Source organism: Silene latifolia, chromosome 9 (genome assembly GCF_048544455.1).
Source record: "Silene latifolia isolate original U9 population chromosome 9, ASM4854445v1, whole genome shotgun sequence".
NCBI classification, from domain to species: Eukaryota; Viridiplantae; Streptophyta; class Magnoliopsida; order Caryophyllales; family Caryophyllaceae; genus Silene; species Silene latifolia.
In genome coordinates, this window is record NC_133534.1 from 27,285,163 (window position 1) to 27,308,319 (window position 23,157).

The 23,157-nt window shown below is 39.4% G+C and overlaps 1 non-coding gene and 1 pseudogene across 1 annotated transcript; one reads left to right on the forward strand and one right to left on the reverse strand.

Moving 5' to 3' along the window:
• Positions 1-1,010: 1,010 nt before the first annotated feature.
• Positions 1,011-2,596, forward strand: LOC141602551 (acidic endochitinase-like; annotated as a pseudogene).
• A 9,631-nt stretch (positions 2,597-12,227) lies between these two features.
• LOC141603499 (small nucleolar RNA R71) lies at positions 12,228-12,334 on the reverse strand. Its single transcript, XR_012525370.1, has one exon. It is a non-coding gene; the product is annotated as a small nucleolar RNA R71 (small nucleolar RNA).
• Positions 12,335-23,157: the final 10,823 nt, after the last annotated feature.

The window sequence follows — 23,157 nt, forward strand, 5'->3', positions numbered from 1 at the left end:
CAATTTCGAAATGAATGTATCAAAATCTATGATTGGACTGGAAACTGAGAGTCTCTTTATTACACTCGAAGTTATTTAATTTCTATTTTCCATGTTATATTTAGTGGGAGACGGTCTCTCAGAAGACCGACTGATTGCTAAATAACGGTGATTCAGTACTTCACATCGTCATTTCCCCGTAAATCCCATTTCTCTTTTATAATCTAATTCATATTCACTAAACCTTTTTTTCTCGGAGACTTATTGTTATTTGTTAAGTCGAGCAATTTCTTTATCGTTGGTTACAAGGTGGAACCTAGAGTTACTATCTTAGCTGTGCATTGAGTAAAAACCCGAGTCAAAACACAAACTCGGAGAAAAGGGGCTGCTAGTCTTTTTTTTTTTTTTTGAAAGTTGGGGGTGCTAGTCTTATGTAAAATATCAATCATGCAATTTGAAGTCAATGAGTCAATGATGCTGATGTTTTATTGACTACCCAACTTGTTTAGCATATAGCCATAATACTACGAGTACTATGGTACTCCGGTATTTAGACCTGACAAACGGGTCAACCGGTCGGATCGAGGAGGGATTATTATCAACTTTTTTAGCCATATTAGTACGTCTGCGATAATATCGGGTCAAGTTAAGCCAAGTCAGGTCGGATTATTCAAGTCAATCGGGTCAGTTTTGTCAGGTCTAAATTAGTATTCCATCATTCTTCTCTATTAGAAATATAAGCATAATTCTAAGATTATCTTCAAACTTCTCTGCTTCAATCCTTAAGAATATGACCCCAATTTCTAGGTCCATCTCTATATTTGTGTTTATTATCCTGTCATATCTAGATACTAAGTACGGAGTATTATGTTTACTATTCTACTAAATACTCCTAATTGATACTCCGTACTTAAAACTTAGGACTAAAATGACCTTTTCCTGCATTACATAAACCAGGCATCATATAAAACAAATCTAAAAAATACCGTGTTGTAGCACGGGAACTATACTAGTATGGTAAACAAATAAACATGGTTGTCTTAGTATTACCACTGTTAATCCTCACATCCCTATTAGCCGGTCTCTGCAATGGGGCCAGAATTGCCACGTATTGGGGTCAAAACACGGGGGGAAGGCACCTTAGCAGCCGCTTGTACGACAGGAAATTACAAATTCATAAATATTGGTTTCCTGAATGTATTTGGAAATGGTCAGACACCTCAACTGAACTTAGCTGGTCACTGCAATCCAAATATTGCAGGAAGTTGCAGTAGCATCGAAAACGATATCGCTAGTTGCCAAAGTAGCGGTGTTAAAGTATTTCTCTCTTTGGGTGGTGGTGTTGGCACTTACTCCCTTTCCTCTCCTTCTGATGCTCAGCAGGTTCTTACTAATCCCTCCTCCTCATACTGTAACTTCTGGCAATTTGGCCTTACAGATTTGAGTAGATTTGTAAATTTATTGTTAAAATGATTTAGCGATTTATCTTTTGTTTAGATACAAGTCAAGGTTTCCTCTACAGTTCCTGGTAGAAAAAAAAAATTGATGTTGACGGGGTTTGAACTCCTGTCATCAATATCACTTCTTATTATTGACTTTATCAGCTAAATTAGATGGACATCAGCATACAAGGCTGAATATAAGGCCAATAAATATTAATGAAATTTTCTCATTTATTCCTTTCAATTATTTATTTTTCTCACTTGTACAGTTGTACCTCCGTTCTCTTTTTTTTTTTTTTTTTTTTGAAAAAGAAAAAAAAACTCTGACTAGGCTAAAATCTTTCTCCCCCCAAAAGGATTGTTTTTACGATATTTTCGATATGACAAAAGAAACTGTTTTTGGAACTTGTATTAAGAGTTCTAGTCGGTCAATGTTTTTTTACGGAATAAACTTTGACTGCTTAGGATTCTCAGATAGTTAAAAATCCCTAGACTTTCGGTAAAGAGCTTGGTTCTTGTAAGTTAATCATTTGTTAATTTCTATCTTTTCTATAGGTAGCAACCTTCCTATGGAACAACTTCCTAGGCGGAACCTCAACCTCGCTCCCATTTGGAAACGCAATTCTAGACAGAATAGACTTTGACATAGAAGTCGGGACAGGAGCAAACTACGACGTCCTAGCCAAGGCCCTCTAAGGACACAGTACCTCACAAAGGAAAGTCTTTCTATCTGCAGCACCACAATGTCCTTTTCCTGATGCACATCTAAGTGCTGCAATCAACACCGGTGTTTTCGACTTTATTTGAGTTCAATTCTATAACAACCCTTCGGCTGCTTGCCAATACAATGGCAACACCAACCAATTACTTAGCTCCTGGAGTAAGTGGTGTACAGTAAATGTTGGTCAGGTTTTTTTTGGCATTCTTGCTGCTACTGGTGCGGCGCGTAGCGGGTTTATTCCCTCTCAGGTTCATATATCTCAAGTCTTACCGACTATTAAATCATCGCCTAAGTATAGCGGGGTGATGCTCTGGTTTAGGTTTTTTGATACCAGTTATAGTAACTCCATCAAGGGTAGTATCTAATGGTTCCATTCACTAGACTAAATGAAGGACCTCCAATGTTTTTTTTACTGAATAAATGAAATGACTGTAATTCTGTCTCTTGTGTGAAATTACGTCTTTCCGGTTGAAATGAGTTTAACTGAATTGAATTTAATTGAATTGAACTGGATGGTTCTTAACTGAACTAAACTTAATAGAATACGGCTAAATTGACTAAGATAATCTAAACCTATTGGAGCTGAACTGATGAGACTAAGGTTGAACTTAACTGGACTGAATCGAAGTAAACTGAAAAAAAAGTTAGAAAGAACACGGTCTTGCTTTTCTCTATAACTCACACTACACTCTTGAATGTGGGTCTCGGCCTTTTATACCGCATTTTTTTTACAACGATAAACTAATATAAAATTAAAAGAAAGTCCTACATAACCATCAATCACATATTACCCACTTTTAAATGGGCGGTACCAAAAACTTCTATACAACTCGACATCCAATTAACCGAACTAAACTGTAAGGTAGAACAAAGTGAAACATCAAGACGACTTTTCATGGTGGGTAGTAGTCGTCGAACAGAATTGGGTAGTCGTCGAGCCTCTTAGTCTTCCTAACTACAATACAAGTATTGGTGTACCTGCAAAAAGAAGATAAACGGGTGACAGAAACCGAAACTCTCTTCTTCAAACTAAAAGTGGCATGAGCCACTCGACCACGAGGAGAGGAACGAATTCTTCTATGGTAGACGTGCTCTTTAACATGCGCCCTAACTGCTTCAAATTTATACTGGATTATGGAAACCTTACTAGCGGAAGAAATGTCACAAGAAAGGCTTTTCTTTTTATCTGTTTGGACGAAGTATTCAGCTTCAACCGATGCTTCATCCACTGAACCAGAATGAGTTTGCAGATGGCCAGTTGCTTCCTTTGACAGACTTATATTCGGCAAAGGAACAGACATAGGAACTTCTGCTTCCCATGACATATCGCCATGGAGAGTTCTCGGCTGGATAGGTTTTGAAGTGAGGGGTCGAACCCTCAAAACTGCCCCAGATCTGGGGTGAAAAAACTCGATATTCTTCCCAAATAACAAGTTATTTTAGTCTTGAGCCGAAAGATGTAATTTCTTGTTGGCTTGCTTTTTGTTGGTAAAGACAAATTTGGCTTGTTCTGGGGTAGAAGCAGAGGACGGATCATCAATACTGGCTACAGCTTCAGGTGCTGACAAAGAGTAGTCTTCATTCATGGAGTCAAAGATTACTTGGGCAGGATCTGAGGTAGTGTTTGTGGCTGAAGCAGGGTCAGAACGCCTATAACCCTCAAATGAAAAAGACGGTTGAAGGAGTTCCATTACCTCTGAGCTAGTACCAATCCCGTCTTGAACACAAGGAATATCAGTGGTCAAAGACGATTATGCAAAACTAGAAACTAAGCCTTCTTCAGAAGGAGGTAAACCATTGTCAGCTACACCAAAACTCCAAACCAGTTTCTTACCCTTTTTGCTTAAAAATGCGGTATCGAGATAATTATTGTACTTCAACCATCAGCGTGGACTTTTTTCTAAGGAAATTCACGAGGGTACTAATTCATCTATACTAAATTTATTTATTTATCTTATTAAAATTCCTTGTATTGTACTCCGTATCTGATAAGAATCGCTAGCTATAGGCCTACGGTATTTAATACGGAGTATAAACTTACTACTAGGATTCAAGTCCGAACGTTGACTCGGTCATCTCGGTCAATATCCAAACAATAACTGCACAGTGTTTTTCAAGAGGTTAGTGCTGAAAATATTTTTTGAGTTACATTAGAAGTACATTATAAATTGAGCTTAATATACTTGCCTAATTATGTAAAACTTGACATAAAGTTTTACAACAATGTTCAAAAACTTTATAATGAACTTAAAAACCTAAAAATCCTTGCGCCAATTAGGGTTGAGCAAAAATATACGATACGGTGTCATAATACGGGTACGATACGGTATACGGTTTTAGTCATACGGATTTCTGTATATACGATACGAAAATCCGTATATACGATACGGTTTTATAAAAACCGTATCGTATATCCGGGTTGGGCAAAAACGAAACTGTATATACGGTTTCTGACACGGTTTGAAGTTTTTGTATAAACAATTTTTTAAAATATGCAAAGTTCCTCTTTCAACTCCACTCTTTTAATGTTTTTTACGACTTTTTTTTACTAACTTATCTCAATAAACAAAAATCAGCCATTTATAAGAAGTGATTATGTTAGAGGTAATTATTAGCTCTTGAATAATTACAATGTTTAATTGGGCATTTGTCACCAAACCGTATCCGTATATACGGATATCATATACACGGTTTTTCAGGGTACCCAAAAACAGTATATACGGTTAAACCGTGTATCTGGTTAAACCACATTGGATCCGTATAGTGATGTTTTGCAATATACGGTTTTGAAAACCGTATCGGCTACACGGTTTTTTCACCCCTAGCGCCAATCGAGCCTGCCAAACCCTCCTTACAATTCACGACACGATTAAGGGTGAGCCTGACCCAGGATCGGGCCATTCTCCTCACGGGTGCGGTTCGGCAGGTGGTCACCTTTACAGGACATCACTTGTTGATTACTTAGAACTAGTTAAGATCCAGTGCTAAAGTACGGCATTTGCGAGGTTTAAATTAATTGAGCTTGTAAAAATTAACAATTTTTACATAAATGAGTTATAGTTATAATAGCATGTTGTAATGTACTGATTATAATATTAATAAAATTATAAAAAAAAAAGGTTTACTATTCAAAGGACTTTTAGATTAAGTTTTTTTTGTGTGAATCTATTTTTATTATTAAAAATAATGATAGCCGGCTATTATGGAATAACATAATCTAATAGGGTCAGTACTCTGTTATTATCAAGCCCATATTGACCTTATAACGGAAACATATATAAACAATATACGACACATTTAGAAGGACGATTTACGAACAATTAAAAATACTATTTACCCCTATATTCTTTTTTCTTTTATTTTTAGTGGGAAAATTAGAATTATTGATTCTTACTCCTTATCATTTATGAAGAATAACCCATATTAATAAATATTGTATTAGTTAACTTAAAAAAAAGGACAATTTATTTTAGAAAAAAACACAAATAAAATTGAAACTTTATCAACTTCAACCACCAACTTAAAAAATAACAAATTAGAATATTACGGGTATATTAAGCGTGAATAATGACAGTGTTAAGCCTATTTTTAGTTGGCGTTTGATTTGATTGTAATATTTTATTTTGTGGATGGAATGTTTAGTCAATAAATTAAAAGTCATAATTTTAATGTGGGTCATCATATTTATCAATCAATTGAGCGGGAAAATTATGAGCAACTCTTATTCTTTTAGTTTAGTGGGGATGAATGAAATAAATTTTGCCTAACTATAGAAGCTGCGGTGTTTGATAAGATACTTTGACACATAAAGACCATATATTAGGTCCAATACATATCTAGATAAAGTTAGGCCCAATTTCTAGTCAAAAGCATTTAAGCGATTTTTTTTTTTAATTTTCTTATTATTTTAGTTTAAGGGGATGTACCGCTATAATAAAAAGAAAAAATTTGTTCTAACTTAATTAAAGGTTGGTTCAAGCCCTAGAAACGCATCCGTTTTAAAATTTGAGGTTCTAAGTTGCTCAAATCTTGACTAATAAATCCGCATTCTTTTCCCTTGTGGCCTTTTGCTATCAGACAATCAGATATCTAGGGATTGCTAATATTAGAGTACTAGTATTGGTGCCCGGCTTTGCCCGGCTACCTCTACTTACCATTAGTTTTTTTTTCATTAAATAAAATTACTTAAAGTTGCATAACCCTTAAATTTATCATTAATATATTTTTCAATGATATATCCTAAAATTACGATGAAACAAATTTTGAGACAAATTCACTACTCCCGCTATTAATATTTTACTTTTATTAATGAAACAATAGTAATAACATTTCACTACTTGCCCGTAATCATTATTACTTTCCCTACTCCCGCCGTAATTATGTTACTGTCAGTATTGCTGCATTAATATTGATAATTTCACTACTCCCGCAGTAATTATTGTTGCTTTCACTATTGCCGCATTAATATTGATTATTTCATTACTCCCATTGTTGTTTCTACCACTTTCTCTAATCTCGCTAATAATATTGTTACTTTTACTATTCAAATGAGTGATTACTATCATATAACTATATCCAATGTTACTGCAATTCTTTTCTTTACTGACGAAATTACTTTTACTACTTAGGCATGCAATTTTAAGCGGATTATATATTTATATAAATATATTACATATATGCATTAAATCAAATCGAAAGAATTATGCAATATTATATATTATGGAATCTAACTTGAATTATTTATAACCTACTTATATTATATTTTTTGTATGTTAAATAATTAACATATCTATACATCTAATCAATACTATATATTAATTCCAGAAACCAAGGGACTTCCATGTAATTAAATAAATCTATACACATTAATTATACTATATAGTTTTAAATCGCTACCGCCGTGTGATGGACCTGAACAAGGGACTTCAATGTAAATATTATATAGTTTTAGTTAAAAGTATAAATTTAGAGAATATTAGAATATGGCGAGTTTCCTTAAAAAAACGGGTCCCACTTATGATATTAATTAGTATAAATATGTTAGTTATTTAACATACATAAATATAATATAAGTATATCTTATATTTTGGAAACTATTAAAAGGTAAGTAAATCAATTCAGATTTCTAAAAAATATAATATTCCATAATTCATTAGATTTGTAATTTAATTAGTAAATGATAATGATTGCTCTTAAATAATATTCTAATCTAATATTTCAGATTTATTTAAATATATAAACGGGAGTAGTGAGAGTCATACTAGCAACAACGGGAGTAGTGAGAGTCATACTAGCAACAATGGGAGTAGTGAAATTAACAATAATAAATGCGGGAGTAGTGAAAGAAAAAAGAATGACGGCGGGAGAAGTGAAAGTAATAGTAGTCACAACACATGTAATGAAAGTAACAGTAAGAACAACGGAAAGAGTATGAAAAATTAACTAACAATTCGATTTTAAGAAAATATTAATTTATTTAAATATACGAGCTTGACAAAACTAACGAGTTAACCGTAAAAATAGCAGGAATAGTAAAACAAACAACGAAGAATCAAGAAGTAGTGAACGTAATAATATTAACAGGGGATGTAGTGAAAGTAATAATATTAACAGCGGGAGAGGTGAACGTGTCTTATAATTTGTTAATTAATTTTACCTCTCATCATAATTTCAATATATAAATTGTAAATGTATGTGTTAACCAAATTTAGAGAAATCATATTTCATAGAAAATTAAATTTAAATGTTAAATAAAGGTAGCCCAAGCGTAGCGGGCACCAAACCTAGTAAACTATAAAGTTTAATAAAATTGCATAGATTTTAAATTTAATATATAATTTTATGATGATAATAATTAATACCATAATTGTGCATGTTTATACTAATTAATTATTTTATTTTAAGAAATTGACCATATTCTAATCTTCTATAAATATTTAGGAAAATTATCAAGCATCTTTTTTTCTTTTAGTCCCTTTGAAATTGACCATCTTAATTAATTATTTTATTTTAAAGAAATTGACCATATTTTAGTCTCTTATAAATATTTAGGAAATTTACCAAACTTCTATATAATCTAATTTTAACCCAAACTATATAATATTTGCATTGAGGTCCCTTAATCGGGTCCATCACATGATGCTAGTGATTTAAAACTATGTAGTATAATTAATTTGTATAACTTTTTTTATTTACATTGAAGTCCCTTGATTTCTGGATTTAATATATAGTATTGATTGATAACTAGTATTGGTGCCCGGCTTCGCCCAGACTACCTCAACTTACCATTCATTTTTTTTTTCATTAAAAAAATTACTTAAAGTTGTATAACTTATTAATTTATCAATTACGATGAAATAAATTTTGAGACAAATTCACTACTCCTGCTATTAATATTTTAGTCTTATTAATGAAACAATAGTAATAACATTTCACTATTTGCCCGTAATCATTGTTACTTTTACTACTTCCGCCGTAATTATTATTACTGACACTATGCCGCATTAATATTGATAATTTCAGTACTCCCGCCGTAAATATTGTTACTTTCTCTATTGCCGCATTAACATTGATTATTTCACTACTCCCGTTGTTGTTTCTACCCTTTTCACTAATCTTGCTGATAATATTGTTACTTTTACTATTCAAATGAGTGATACTATCCAATGTTACTACACTTTTTTCTTTACTGATGAAAATACTTTTACTACGTAGGCATGCAATTTTTTAAGAGGATTATATATTTATATAAATATTTTACATATATGCATGAAATCAAATCGAAGGAAATATGCAATATTATATATTATGGAATCTAACTTGAAGTATTTATAACCTACTTATATTATATTTTTGTACGTTAAATAATTAACATCTCTATACATCTAATAAACTATAAAGTTTAATAAAATTGCATAGATTTTAAATTTAATATATAATTTCATGATGATAATAATTAATACCATAAGTGTACATGTTTATACTAAATAAGTGTGCATGTTTATACTAATTTATTATTTTATTTTAAGGAAATTGATCATCTTCTAGTATTCTATAAATATTTAGGAAAATTACCAAGCATCTACTTTCTTTTACTCTCCTTAAAATTGACCATCTTAATTAATTAATTATTTTATTTTAAGGAAATTGATCATCTTAATTAGTTATTTTATTTTAAGGAATTTGACCATGTTTTAGTGTCTTACAAATGTTTAGGAAAATTATCAAGCTTCTATATAATTTAATTTTAACCCAAATGATATAATATTTGCATTGAGATCCCTTAAACGGGTCCATCACATGGTGCTAGTGATTTAAAACTATATAGTATAATTAATTTGTATAGATTTATTTAATTACATTGAAATCGCTTGGTTTCTGAAATTAATATAGAGTATTGATTGATATATTTAGATTATCTAGTTTTCTTAAGTCGAGTTCTCGGGTTTTACTATATAATGATTGTATCGGATTGCCCTTATCAGTTATCACAACAACTCAATAACATAATTCAATCTTATATATGAACTGAACTACTAGTCTCCGGATCTCCCCTCTGAAATTCCACAGAGAAGATGACGTGTTTGATATATGATGTATTTACACCTAATTTCCCTCTTTCTTTTATGCACTCCGACTCATATCGAGTCGGTTTCGTGTGCCTTTCCTTGCATTTTGTGCCCAATCCCTGTACTTGTTATTTTGTGTATCCTTTTGCAGGAACCGAGCCGAGTATAGAGGAATTGGGGCAAGAAAGACATTCCAATGCCTTTACATGAAGAAGAGGTGAAAAATGCTGAATGTTGTGTTCTGCCGGCAGACCGACAGCCGGTCTGGCCACCGGCAAAACACGTCCCACAGCCTTGCCAAAGAAAATGAAGAAATGACCTGAGTATTGTGTTCTGCCGGCAGGCCGGCAGCCGGCCCACCCCAGAGAACACAAAGCAGCCTTGAATTAAATTGAATTGGAAGAGAAAAAAAAGAGGCTTGACCTCGCGCACGGTTGGAGCACCTAGGAGTCGGTCCTCCAAGCAAGACGCAACATCAAAGGTATTTGAAGATTTCGAAGACAAGTGTTCTGCCGCAAGAGCAGCCGGCAGCCGGCCCACCGGCAGAACACACTTGCCAGCTAAAATTCAACTTGGAGTTCATTTTTGACCGTCCTGCCGGTAGGCGAACCGGCAGCCGGTCCACCGGCAGGACGCAGCAGCTGACGATGTCCACCGGCAGGACGCAGCAGCTGACGAGATTGGGCTTTTCTCCTATTTACTCCTCTTTTCTTCTTAATCTTGGGCAAGACTATAAATACCCGCTCCTAAAACCCTTTGTACACACAACCCTAGATCTGAAAATTCTCCATAATTATTGTAATCTTTCCTTAATCAAGCTTTAATCTTTCCTTAATAATTAGTAATTACTTAGTGAAATTAGTTAGTATTAGTGAGTATCAATTGTTTACACTTGGTTTTTGAAGATTGTATTGGGAGATTTTGGAGGTTTTCCTTCATATTATTCAATCAAAGCAATCACCTTTACTTTGTTGGTACATCTCTTCCCTCATTCACTTGTTAATCAATTGTTTACATTTTGGTTTGTCTCTTATAATTGCTATAATCATTTCTATGTCTTCTCTTTATGTTGTTTGTTCTTCTCTTTTTGTTAGCATGATGAATTTCAACATGAGTGAGTAGTTACCCTTCTAGGGTTTATGGGTAGTCTAAATCGGATTATTGGGCATGATAAGTTGATAGTTTTGAGTCTTTGGTGTAGAAATTGTCTTTCTTTGCATTGCATACAAGGTGTTTGACGAATTGTCTAAGTGAAAGCTTGTGCCTTTTATCTTGAATGCTTAATTCCTCAATTAAATAAGAGTTTGTTGGTGGTCTTGTTGCATGTTTTAGAATGGGTAGTTGCTCAATGAGAGTTGGTGATCACCTATAGGATAATCAAGAGATTGAATCCGTCCTAAGACAAACCTACGCCCTAGACTAGTTTAATCGACTTGCTTGCCCATAGTTCACTTAGATGACCCCGAAAACCCTAGTCTTTAATCAATCGAATACATACTTCTCTTAATCACTTGCATTAGTTCAACTAGTTTAAACAAAACTCACCTCTTTACAATTTTTGACTAGACTTGACTCTTTCCTAGACTAAGTAGAAAACCCCGCCGTCTTCGTGTTCGACACCCGACTAAATACTACATTTAATTGGGTTTTTATAAATTGTTTTGATAAGGGTAGCGACGACAAATACCCACTATCAAATGGCGCCGTTGCCGGGGATGGCGCTAGGTTATGCTTAGTTTTTGCTTAGAGTCTTTGCTTTAGTCTTATCTCAATTGTTATTTTGTTTTAGTAGTTGTGTTTTCTTTGTAGAGTGTGTGATTTCTTGCCTTCCCCTAGTGTGTAAAAACACTAGGAGACTAACGATTTGTCAAGTGCATGCCTAAAAGGAACCACCAAGCTCTTCTCTTCAACTCCGACCCCGAAAGGCTTTTTAGAACCTTGAGGACAAGGACCCTTAAGAGAGTTAGGAATAGTTCCCCTCAAGCAAACTTTGACCAACCAAGTTCACACATCCCACAAAATATTGATACCACAACCACACTTCAACCAAACCTCACAATTGAGACTCTACTAGAAAACCCTTTTCATAACTTCCCTAATTATAATAGCCCACCTCAAACACCACCACATCAAATACCAAATCCACCACCACAAATGGCTCTTAGAGATCATAACCGGCCTAACCATAATGATTCATGTAACCCTATCAATTTCGGCACCTTGGCCCCAAACAACTTTGAAATGCATCCCGCCCAAGTCGGGTTAATTGAGAAGGATTTGTTCGGGGGGCATATTGAAGAGGATGCCCATGCTCATCTCCGGAAGTTTAAGAGGAAAGTTTCAATGATGAAGAAGAATGGGGTGTCCGAAGACACCTTGAGAATGATGTTGTTTCCGTTTTCGTTGACGGGCAAGGCGGACCGATGGTTGAACATTCACCTACCGGATACCTTCACTACTTGGGATGCCTTGGCTAAAGCATTCATGGCCAAATATTACCCTTCCTCAAAGACCGCGATGCTCCGTAATGAGATTCATACATTTCAACAAGAGGACGGGGAGTCTTTGGGTGAAGCTTGGGACCGTTATCAAGACTTGATAGCAAGTTGCCCCCACCATGGAATACGGGAATGGTACATCACTCAAACATTCTTCCAAACTTTGCTACCAAGGACTAAGGAGATGGTAAATGCCTCCGCGGGGGGAGGATTTGATCACTTGAGGGATGAAGAGGGCACGACATTGATCAAGAAAATGGTAGATTCGGAAGCAAACTATAGTTCTAGAGGAAACATGCTAAGAAGGAATGAGAAGTTTCCTAAGAAAAACTCCTCCAACTACGAGATAAATGCCAAGCTCGACTTACTCACAAAATAATTTGAGAAGTTTCAAAGAAATCAAGTGCACCAAGCCGCAACCTCACATGGGGCACCCATGGAGGAAGTGGCTCAAGTCTCAAGTTGTGAACTTTGTGGAGGAAGTGGTCACACATATGACTTGTGTGCCAACAATTACAATGGTGTCTACGATGAAAATGTGCAAGAGGTTAACGCTTTTCAAAGCTTTAACAACAATTCAAGACCCACAAGACCACCTTTCAACAACCCAAACGTCTACAATCCAAATACCAATTTCTACCACCCCGGTTTAAGGAACCACCCCAACTTTAGTTACAAAAGAACCAATGTTCAAAACCCACAACACCTTCAACCACAAGCCCCAAACAATCCACCCGGTTTTGCTCAACAAAGGGGAATATTCCCCAACCCAAGACCTAATCCCGGGAATCAAAACCAATGGCCAAACAACAATCAAAACCAAAATTATGGAAATCAAGCACAAGGATACCAAGATTTTGGTGGAAATCAAGGCAACCAAGGGTTTTACCAAGGGAATCAAGTGAACCAAGCAAACCAAGGATTTGGGCAAGGGTATGTTCAAGGGTTTCAAGAACAAGGTCAAGGATCAAACTTCAACAACAATGGTCCTAGAGCTAACTTCCAAGGGGGGCAAAACAACAACCAAGGTCCCAATGCTCGGTATGACTATGGGTTCCCTTTACCCATAGCCAACCAACCTTATCAAGAACCCCAAGGTGAGCTCTCCCAAGTTGAGCTTTTGAAGATGATAAAGAACATGCAACTTCAACATAGTCAAGAGATGGCAAATTTTGATAAGGCAACTCAACAAGAACAAGCAAACTTGAGGGCTACCTTACTTAAGGACATGAGGGAAATGGAATCTAGGATGGCTTCTCATGCTATGGCTAACCCTCAACGGCCGCCCGGTGGTTTGTTGGCCCAAGGACAAAGCTCCAAGGATGCCTCAAATAGCCACCATGCTCATGCGGTAGTGCTAAGGAGTGGTGTAGAGCTTGAGGACCCCTACAAGGACCCTGTGGTAGAAATGGATGAAGATCCCAAGAGGAATGAGTTGGAAGTGAATGGTGAAGAGGAAAGCTTACCCATTGAACCATTGGGTAAAGCTAGTGAAGACAAGAAAGGGAAGAAAGCTTGTGAAGATTTGTCTAGAAGGGTAATACAAGAAGACAAGGATGTTGATGGATATGTGGAAGACCTCCCTTATGAGGAGGAAGCTATTGAAGAAGTGCCTTTGCAACACTCTAAAAAGGTAACAAAGAATTCGGATCCTCCAAAGGTACCTTCCAATTCTCAACTTGTTCCAAAAATTCCTTACCCTTCAAGAGCCATAAAGAGTAGGGAAAACCTCAAGTATGCCAAGTTTTGTGATATGCTTAATAAACTTGAGGTTACCCTACCCTTTACGGAGGTGATTATGAACATGCCAACCTACTCAAAATTTTTAAAAGATATTTTGACAAAGAAAAGAGTCTTGGGTGACCAAGAGATAGTGGCTATGGAAGAAGCATGTAGTGCTCATATCCTTAACAAAATGCCCACTAAACTTGGTGACCCGGGGAGCTTTTCAATCCCATGTGTAGTTGGTGGCGTCCCCATATCTAGAGCTCTTTGTGATTTGGGAGCAAGTGTAAGTGTTATTCCTTTGAAGGTTGCCAAGAAAATCGGAATTCAAAACCTTGCTCCCACTTCAATGACTCTCTAATTGGCGGATATGTCCGTCAAGCACCCTATGGGGGTGCTTGAGGACGTACCCGTCAAGGTTAGAAAGCTTTAATTTCCCACCGATTTTGTTGTCCTCGATATTCCGGAGGATAGCCACACTCCCATCATCCTTGGTAGGCCATTCTTGGCTACCGGAGGAGTTCTCATTGATGTAAAAAATGGGCGGCTAACCTTCCAAATTGAGGGCAACAACATCGAATTTAACCTACCGAATTTGATGAAAGGACCAAAGATGGAAAGGTTGAGCACTATTGAGTTGGTAGATGAGGTGGTACATGAAGTAGCCCGTGAAGAAGCGGAGATGGAAGAGGTTTTTCAAATCTCCTTGCATGATGAGGCAATGAAGGAGGACCATGAAGTTGATGAGGAACTATTAAAGAAAGTGGAGGGCTTTCTCCCTCCAAAGGTACAACTCAAACCCTTGCCTCCCTCACTAAAGTATGCTTTCCTTGATGAGGGAGAGGCCTACTCGGTGATCGTTAATGCTAACCTACGTGAGTCCCAAGAAAAGAAGCTTTTGGAAATCTTGAAAACTCATAGAGGGGCACTTGGGTATAGCATTGATGACATCAAGGGCCTAAGTCCGAGTTTGTGCATGCATAGAATAGTTTTGGAAGAGGGGAGTCAACCCAAGGTTGACGGTCTTAGGCGGATTAACCCAAAGATGGCCGAGGTGGTGAAAAATGAAGTGTTGAAACTTCTAGAGGCCGGTATTATATACCAAATTACCGATAGTAAATGGGTTAGTCCGGTCCACGTGGTACCAAAGAAAGGGGGGGGGGGGTATAAATGGTTGAACAAGAGGATGGCACCACCATACCTACTAGACCCGTGACCGGGTGGCGCATGTGTATTGACTATCGGAAGCTCAATGCTGCCACCCTAAAAGACCATTTCCCGATTCCCTTCATTGACCAAATGCTAGAAAGGCTCGCGGGCCATGCATACTATTGCTTCTTAGACGGTTATTCCGGGTTTTTCCAAATTCCCATCCACCCGGATGACCAAGAGAAGACGACCTTCACTTGTCCAATAGGAGTCTATGCCTACCGTAGGATGCCAATCGGGCTTTGCAATGCGCCCGTCACCTTTCAGAGGTGCATGATGGCAATCTTTTCTGATTTCCTAGAAAAAAGCATGGAAGTTTTCATGGACGACTTTAGTGTCCATGGAGACTCGTTTGAACATGGTCTTGAGAACTTGACTAGTGTGTTGAAGCGATGTGAGGAGCACAACCTCGTCCTTAATTGGGAAAAATGCCATTTCATGGTAGAGGAAGGGGTTGTACTCGGTCACATCGTCTCAAGTAGGGGTATTGAGGTCGATGGGGCTAAAGTTGCCGTCATAGAGAACTTGTCACCCCCTTCCAATTTAAAGGGAGTGAGAAGTTTTCTAGGCCACGCCGGGTTCTATAGGCGTTTTATCAAGGATTTTTCAAAAATAGCAAAGCCATTGACCTCACTACTCCTTAAGGATTCCCCCTTTGTGTTTGATGAATCTTGTCTTGAAGCTTTTCATAGGTTGAAGAAAGCATTGGTCACGGCACCAATAATCCGGGCTCCGGATTAGAACCTTTCCTTTGAGATCATGTGTGACGCTTCGGACTTCGCGGTTGGTGCGGTACTTGGGCAAATGGTGGATAAGAAGCACCATGTGATATATTATACAAGCAAGACCCTTGATCAAACACAATGCGGGTATTCTACAACCGAGAAAGAAATGCTAGCAATTGTTCATGCCGTGGAAAAGTTTCGGCAATATCTTGTTGGGTCTAAGGTGGTGGTTTACTCCGGTCACACCGCCTTGAGACAATTGATGGTGAAGAAGGATGCTAAGCCCCAAATTTTGAGATGGGTGTTACTCCTTCATGAATTTGATCTAGAGATTAAGGACAAGTCGGGATCCGAAAACCTTGTGGCGGATCATCTTTCGAGGTTAACTAAGGAGTCCCGAGGGGACAAAGACGATGAGGTCCCTATTGATGAATGGTTACCCGACGATTCTATCCTTGCTATTACCCATTCCACCCCTTGGTATGCGGATATAGCCAATTTCTTGAGTTCTAGCTTTATCCCCGAAGAATTTGATAATCAAGCTAGGAAGAAGTTGAGATATGAAGCTAAGAGATATGTATGGGAGGACCCTTACCTCTATAGAAGGTGCAATGATGGGATTTACAAGAGATGTGTTTCTCAAGAAGAAGGCCGTGAAATTCTCCAAGCTTGTCATGCTACCACTTATGGAGGGCACTTGTCCACATCTAGGACCCAAGCTCAGGTTCTTCATTGTGGCTTATATTGGCCCTCCTTATTCAAAGATGCTTATGCCATGGTTCACTCTTGTGATTCTTGTCAAAGAAGAGGTAACATTGGAAGGAGAGATGAGATGCCGTTGAACAACATCTTAGAAGTTGAGCTTTTCGATGTATGGGGTGTGGATTTCATGGGACCATTCCCATCTTCATTTGGCAACCAATATATATTGGTTGCGGTGGACTATGTGTCCAAGTGGATCGAAACAATAGCCGCCCCTACCAATGACTCAAAAGTTGTTTCCAAGCTTTTCAAAGACTACATTTTCCCCCATTTTGGAGTACCCCGGGCCGTTATAAGTGATGGTGGTTCACATTTCATCAACCGAACCATTTATGCACTCCTCAAGAAGTACGGTGTCCGGCATAAGGTAACTCTTGCTTACCACCCCCAAACCAATGGGCAAGTGGAAGTATCCAATAGACAAATCAAGGCTATATTGGAGCGGGTTGTGAACAAGTCTAGAAAGAATTGGAGTGCTAAGCTCAACGATGTGTTGTGGGCTCTAAGAACCGCATACAAGACCCCAATCGGCACTACTCCTTACCGGTTGGTTTATGGTAAGTGTAATACTCCGTATTTATATGTCTTGGGGTACTCTATCGAGTAGCCCTTACTCTGTCGAGTATGGGCAAGTTGCGAAATAAAATAGTTTCTGACCTGTTGGGTACTCGATCGAGTAGCTGGGGTACTCGATCGAGTAAGGGGGTACTCGATCGAGTACCTTGGGTACTCGATCGAGTGTCCGGTTTTACGGGGAGTTTTCTCGGGTTTTGTTAATTATGCGATTAAGGTATTTAAACATATTCGTCATTGTTTTAATTCACTTTTACAAAACCTAAAACCTGTTTAAGAAAGAAAGCAGCCGCTTCATCTTCCTAATCGCATTCTTAGCAATTCCCGGAGTTCAGACGGTCAGTTCGTGTCGTAGTTCGTATCGTTGGATTCCTTGCGTCGAGGGTAAGCTTTTAATACAATTTTTATAATGTTTTGTTGGGATTGATTAAACCCTAATTTAGAGATTGGGGGTTTTATGAGTAGTAAGTAATTGGTAGTCCTTATGTGCTATATGATAGGAGGAGGATTCGTAGAAGAGGCGTTTTGACTGTTTGTAGATACCGTCGCTTGTTGTGCTTTCCGGTAGGATTTCCTACTCAAAGTATTAGTCCCATAATGGGATATTGGTGATGTCTTTGTAATTAGTTGTTTGATATGATGATTGTGATGGTGACTGTGATTGTGATTGGTTGTCTGTGGTTCTCGAGATGCGTTCTCGGCTGAGTGGGGTCACTTGCGGGAGTGACTTCACGCCCTAGTTTTGCCCTCCGTGGAACCCGCCAGGGAAGGGGATGTGCACATTAATGGGACAGGGTTATCGCTCGTACGATGAGCGGGGCTTAGGTGGGAACGGCTGCGGTCCCCCATCGACATGTGGCTGGTCCAAAGTGGACGATCGAGTATTGAGATGATGGGAGTTGGTGGTGTGTGTGTGTGTGTGATTCATTATCTGTTATCTTATTATTGTTATCTATATTGATTGTGTGATTAGTACTGACCCCGGTGTTGTTTTGTAAACCAGCGGTGATCCATTCGGGGATGGTGAGCAGATGCTGAGCAGGTATTGAGATGAGTACTGGGATAGCTGGGATGCCACGACAGATGATAGGAGTCTTCCGCTGTAGCCTTAGTTTATTTTACATTTCAGTTAGAACAGTCGTTTGGGAATCTTGTATCGTACTTTGGTTTGGTTTGAGGATTGTATTTATTCATTAAACTATTTATAATAAATGTTGTTTCTGTTTTGTCTATTTGATTATCATACCTCGGGCGACCGAGATGGTGATGTCTTCATACCCGAGTGGTCCTGGTAAGGCACTTGGAGTATGGGGGTGTTACAAATGGTATCGTAGCGACGATCCGAAACCTCGTAACCAATGAACTTAATGAACATAGGGAGTCAATTAAAATGAACCCGGGGTAAAAGTTGTAGGAGCTAGTGCAAAGGCTTGGGAGACGTCCTAAAGTCGCGGGGGTCGCCCTACAACTTTGAACCGGTCACATGGGGGAAGTGTTTGTCGAGTCATATGCGTGCTTGGTTAACTTGTTAACAATGTGATGAAGTGTGTGATTGTTGGATGTTGAAGGAGAAGTTGAGAATGTGAAAGAAAAGTAATATATGTGTAGGCTTGATGTTGGAATAACATGTTGGATGTTTACAATGTGGTTTTAATGGCATGATGAATTGATCTCGTTGATAGTAGAATAGATGCGTAGCATATTTATTATGATATCATGTGGTTTTATAAAGTCTAGCATGTTAGTATATGACGTAATATGCGGGTAGCTCTTACGTATTAGTGGTACTCGATCGAGTGAGACTGACTCGATCGGGTGGGTTTTTGGCGATTTTGAGTCCAGAATCGAGTTTTGGGGCACTCGATCGAGTAACTAGGGGTACTCGATCGAGTAGGGGGTCACTCGATCGAGTAGCCTAGATACTCGATCGAGTAGGTAAGAGATCGGAAGGTCTGTTTGGTTCGGAGTTTGGGTACTCGATCGAGTACGTGGGGCACTCGATCGAGTAGCCCGTTACTCGATCGAGTGTGTTTGGGAACTCGATCGAGTGGGTTCTGGGCATCGTGTTTTCGTGTTTTGAGGTTTAGTACGTGTGTTTATGTTTACCCCTTTCTTATATAGCTTCAAGATGCAGCCCAAGAGAACTGCTTTGTACGCGAGAGCTGAGCTTATGACCACGGATGGCATCGTTAAGATGTTAGAGCACCAGGATGCTCTTACTGAGACCCTGAAGAGAGTGAATGAGGACAAGGATAAGAGTAAGGAGAAGGAGGTTGATCATTCGAAAATCAGCCTTTACATTGCGAGGTTTAACCCGAAAGAATACAAGGGAGTTGGGGAGCCTAATCTGCTGGATAGTTGGCTGAGAGAGATGGAGAACATCTTAGACTTGGTTCATTGCCCTGATGATATGAGAGTGGAACAGGCTGCGTTCTATCTGAGGGAGGCAGCAGGCAAGTGGTGGGATTCGGTGAAGGTGAGTGCTAAGGAGATATACACCAACCAAGGCTTACCTGCTATACCTTGGGAGGAGTTTCGTAGGGCTGTGAGGAAGGAGTTTGTACCGGAGCATGTGAGGAGTAAGTTGAGGGAAGAGTTTGATAAGTTTAAGATGACCGAGATGTCGGTGAGCCGAGTACTACGCAGGCAGTTCAATGAGAAGTCCAGGTATGCTGAGGATATGGGTTTGAGTGAGGAGAACCTGGCGTTGAGGTTTGAGAGAGGGTTGACTACCACGATTATGGATAAGTTACCCGTAGGAATCCTTACCGATGTCAAGGAAGCTTATGAGAGGGCTGGAAGAGCTGAGAGGTTGGTGGAGATGGCTCAGGAGAGGTCAGGTGGTGAGAAGAGGAAGTCTGAGAGCGAGGGTGGTGGCCAATCGAATCACAAGAAAGGCAACCACAATCAGTCTAAGGGATTTTCTTCTGGGTCTGGGTTTAGTGCTGGGGCGTCCTTTGGGCGTGGCCGTGGGAGTGTGAGTAATAGCTGGGGAGTGACCTGCTTTGGTTGTGGTGGCGTAGGCCACAAGAGACATGAGTGCACGAGTGCACCGGGATCTTTTCAGAGACCTGCGCAGAGCTTCGCGAGCAACAGACCGGGCCTGGATCATGGCCAAACCGGGAAGTCGAGTTACAGAGTGGAGGCAACCGCAACGGCGGTAATTCTTATCCGAAGACACCGATGAACAACAACAACAACAATCAAGGGTCGGGTGCTAAGCCGACCGCATCGCCCAAGATCTTGTCCAGGAGGTGGGGCGGAAGACCGATGGCAAGTTATTCATGATGGAGAAAAAGGCGGTGAGGAAGATGCGCACGTTATCACCGGTACATTCCTTGTTAATGGTATTCCTACGTTTGTTTTGTTTGATTCGGGGGCTTCTCAGTCGTTTGTGTCTTCGAGTCATGTAAAACAGTTGGGTTTGAGAGTATATGAGTCCGTTAGGGAGCAAGTTTTCATACCTTCGGGTGAGTCCGTATCGTGTGGGAGGTTGTTTAGAGATGTATCTTTGATAGTTGGGCAAGTCGATTTCCCTGTAGACTTGCTAGAGTTTCCTTTTAATGGTTTTGAGATGATAGTTGGGATGGATTGGTTAGGAAAGTATAAGGCTAAGATAGACTGTCATCAAAAGAAAGTGTCCCTAAGAGGTCCTAAGGGTGTTAGTGTGTCTTACCGTGGGTTTCTAGTCAAACCCAAAGTTAAGTTGATTGCAGCCGTCACCTTGAAGTCGTATCTGAGGAAGGGATGTCCTCTGATTTTGTGCCATGTGAGAGATGACCGGATAGAGAGCCCGGCAGTTGACGAGATACCAGTGGTGGGAGAGTTTGCAGATGTTTTCCAGAGGAGATTCCGGGGTTGCCACCGAAGAGGGAGATAGATTTCACCGTAGAGTTGAAGCCAGGGACGGGGCCAATCTCTAAGGCACCGTACCGTATGGGTCCTAAGGAGATGGAGGAGCTTAGGAAGCAGTTGGATGATTTGATAGAAAAGGGATACATTAGACCAAGTGTATCGCCTTGGGGAGCACCAGTTCTTTTCGTGAAGAAGAAAGATGGGAGCTTGAGGCTGTGCATAGATTACGAGGGGGAGCCGAACCGTGTGACGATAAAGAACAAGTATCCTTTGCCAAGGATAGATGACCTGTTTGATCAGTTGAGCGGTGCAACAGTCTTTTCTAAGATTGATTTGAGGTCGGGGTACCATCAGGTGAAGATTAGAGAGATGGATATACCAAAGACAGCTTTCACGTCGAGGTATGGCCATTATGAGTATGTGGTGATGCCGTTTGGGTTGTCTAATGCGCCGGCAGTGTTTATGGATTTGATGAATAGGATCTTCGTACGTTCTTGGACCAGTTTGTAGTGGTGTTTATCGATGATATCTTAGTCTACTCTAAGACTAAGGAGGAGCATGAGGAGCATCTGAGGATCGTGTTGCAGACTTTGAGGGATCATGAGTTGTATGCTAAGCTGTCCAAGTGTGAGTTCTGGTTAGAGAAAGTTGCTTTTCTGGGGCATGTAATCTCTAAAGATGGGGTAGCTGTGGATCCGGCGAAGATTGAGGCAGTGACAAAGTGGGAAGCACCAAAGAATGTTGCCGAGGTTAGGAGTTTCTTGGGTTTAGCTGGATACTACAGACGGTTCGTGAAAGATTTCTCCAAGATAGCTAGACCAATGACAGCGTTGATGAGGAAAGAGAACAGGTTTCGTTGGGATGAGAGTTGTGAGACGGCGTTCCAAACATTAAAGGAGCGTTTGACCACAGCTCCTGTCCTAGCATTGCCTGAAGGGAGCGAGAATTTCGAGGTTTATACAGATGCCTCGAAGAATGGGTTGGGATGTGTGTTGATGCAGAATGGTAAAGTGATTGCCTATGCTTCTAGGCAGTTGAAGCCTTATGAGGAGAACTACCCTACTCATGATCTGGAGTTGGGTGCAGTGGTGTTTGCTCTCAAGATTTGGAGACATTACCTTTATGGAGCAATCTTTAAGGTATTTTCTGATCACAAGAGTCTCAAGTACATCTTCACGCAGAAGGAGCTGAACATGAGACAGAGGAGGTGGATGGAGTTGATTGGCGATTACGACATGGAGATCATCTACCATGAAGGGAAGGCCAATGTTGTTGCTGATGCTTTGAGTAGAAAGAGTGTACATTCCCTGTGTACAGCTCTATCTTTGATGAGGCTGAGGGATGAGGTAGCAAGCTTTGGGATTCATATGATGCAGAAAGGGGATACCATGGGTGATATGACAGTACATATGGAGTTTTATGATGACATTCGAGATAAGCAGGCTTTGGATCCTAAGATAGTGGAATGGAGAGCTGGAGTAGAGAAAGGGACAGTGTCCCGGTTTTCCATTCATACAGATGGTAGTTTGCGGTTTGATGGTAGGTGGTGTGTTCCTAATGATGAGGAGTTGAAAAAGATGATCATGACAGAAGCGCATTGCACACCATATTCAGTTCATCCAGGGGGAGACAAGCTATACAAGGATTTGAAGAAAACGTTTTGGTGGCCTGGGATGAAGAAAGAGACAGCTGAGTTTGTGTCCCGTTGTTTGACTTGCCAAAGAGTAAAAGGGGAACAGAGAAGACCACAAGGTAAGATTCAGTCTTTAGAGGTGCCTGAGTGGAAGTGGGAATCCATTTCCATGGATTTCATTGTGGGTTTGCCTAAGAGTCAACAAGGTAACAACATGATTTGGGTGATAGTGGATCGTCTGACCAAGTCAGCTCACTTTGTTCCAATGAAAGATACATGGACTAAGGCACAATTGGCTATGGCCTATCGAAAGAACGTGCTTAAGTTACATGGAGTCCCTAAGGACATAGTGTCTGACAGAGATGCGAGGTTTATATCGAGGTTTTGGAAGGAGTTGCAGGAATCGTTGGGAACAGCTTTGAAGATGAGTACAAACATTTCATCCGCGACGACGACAGGCAGATCGA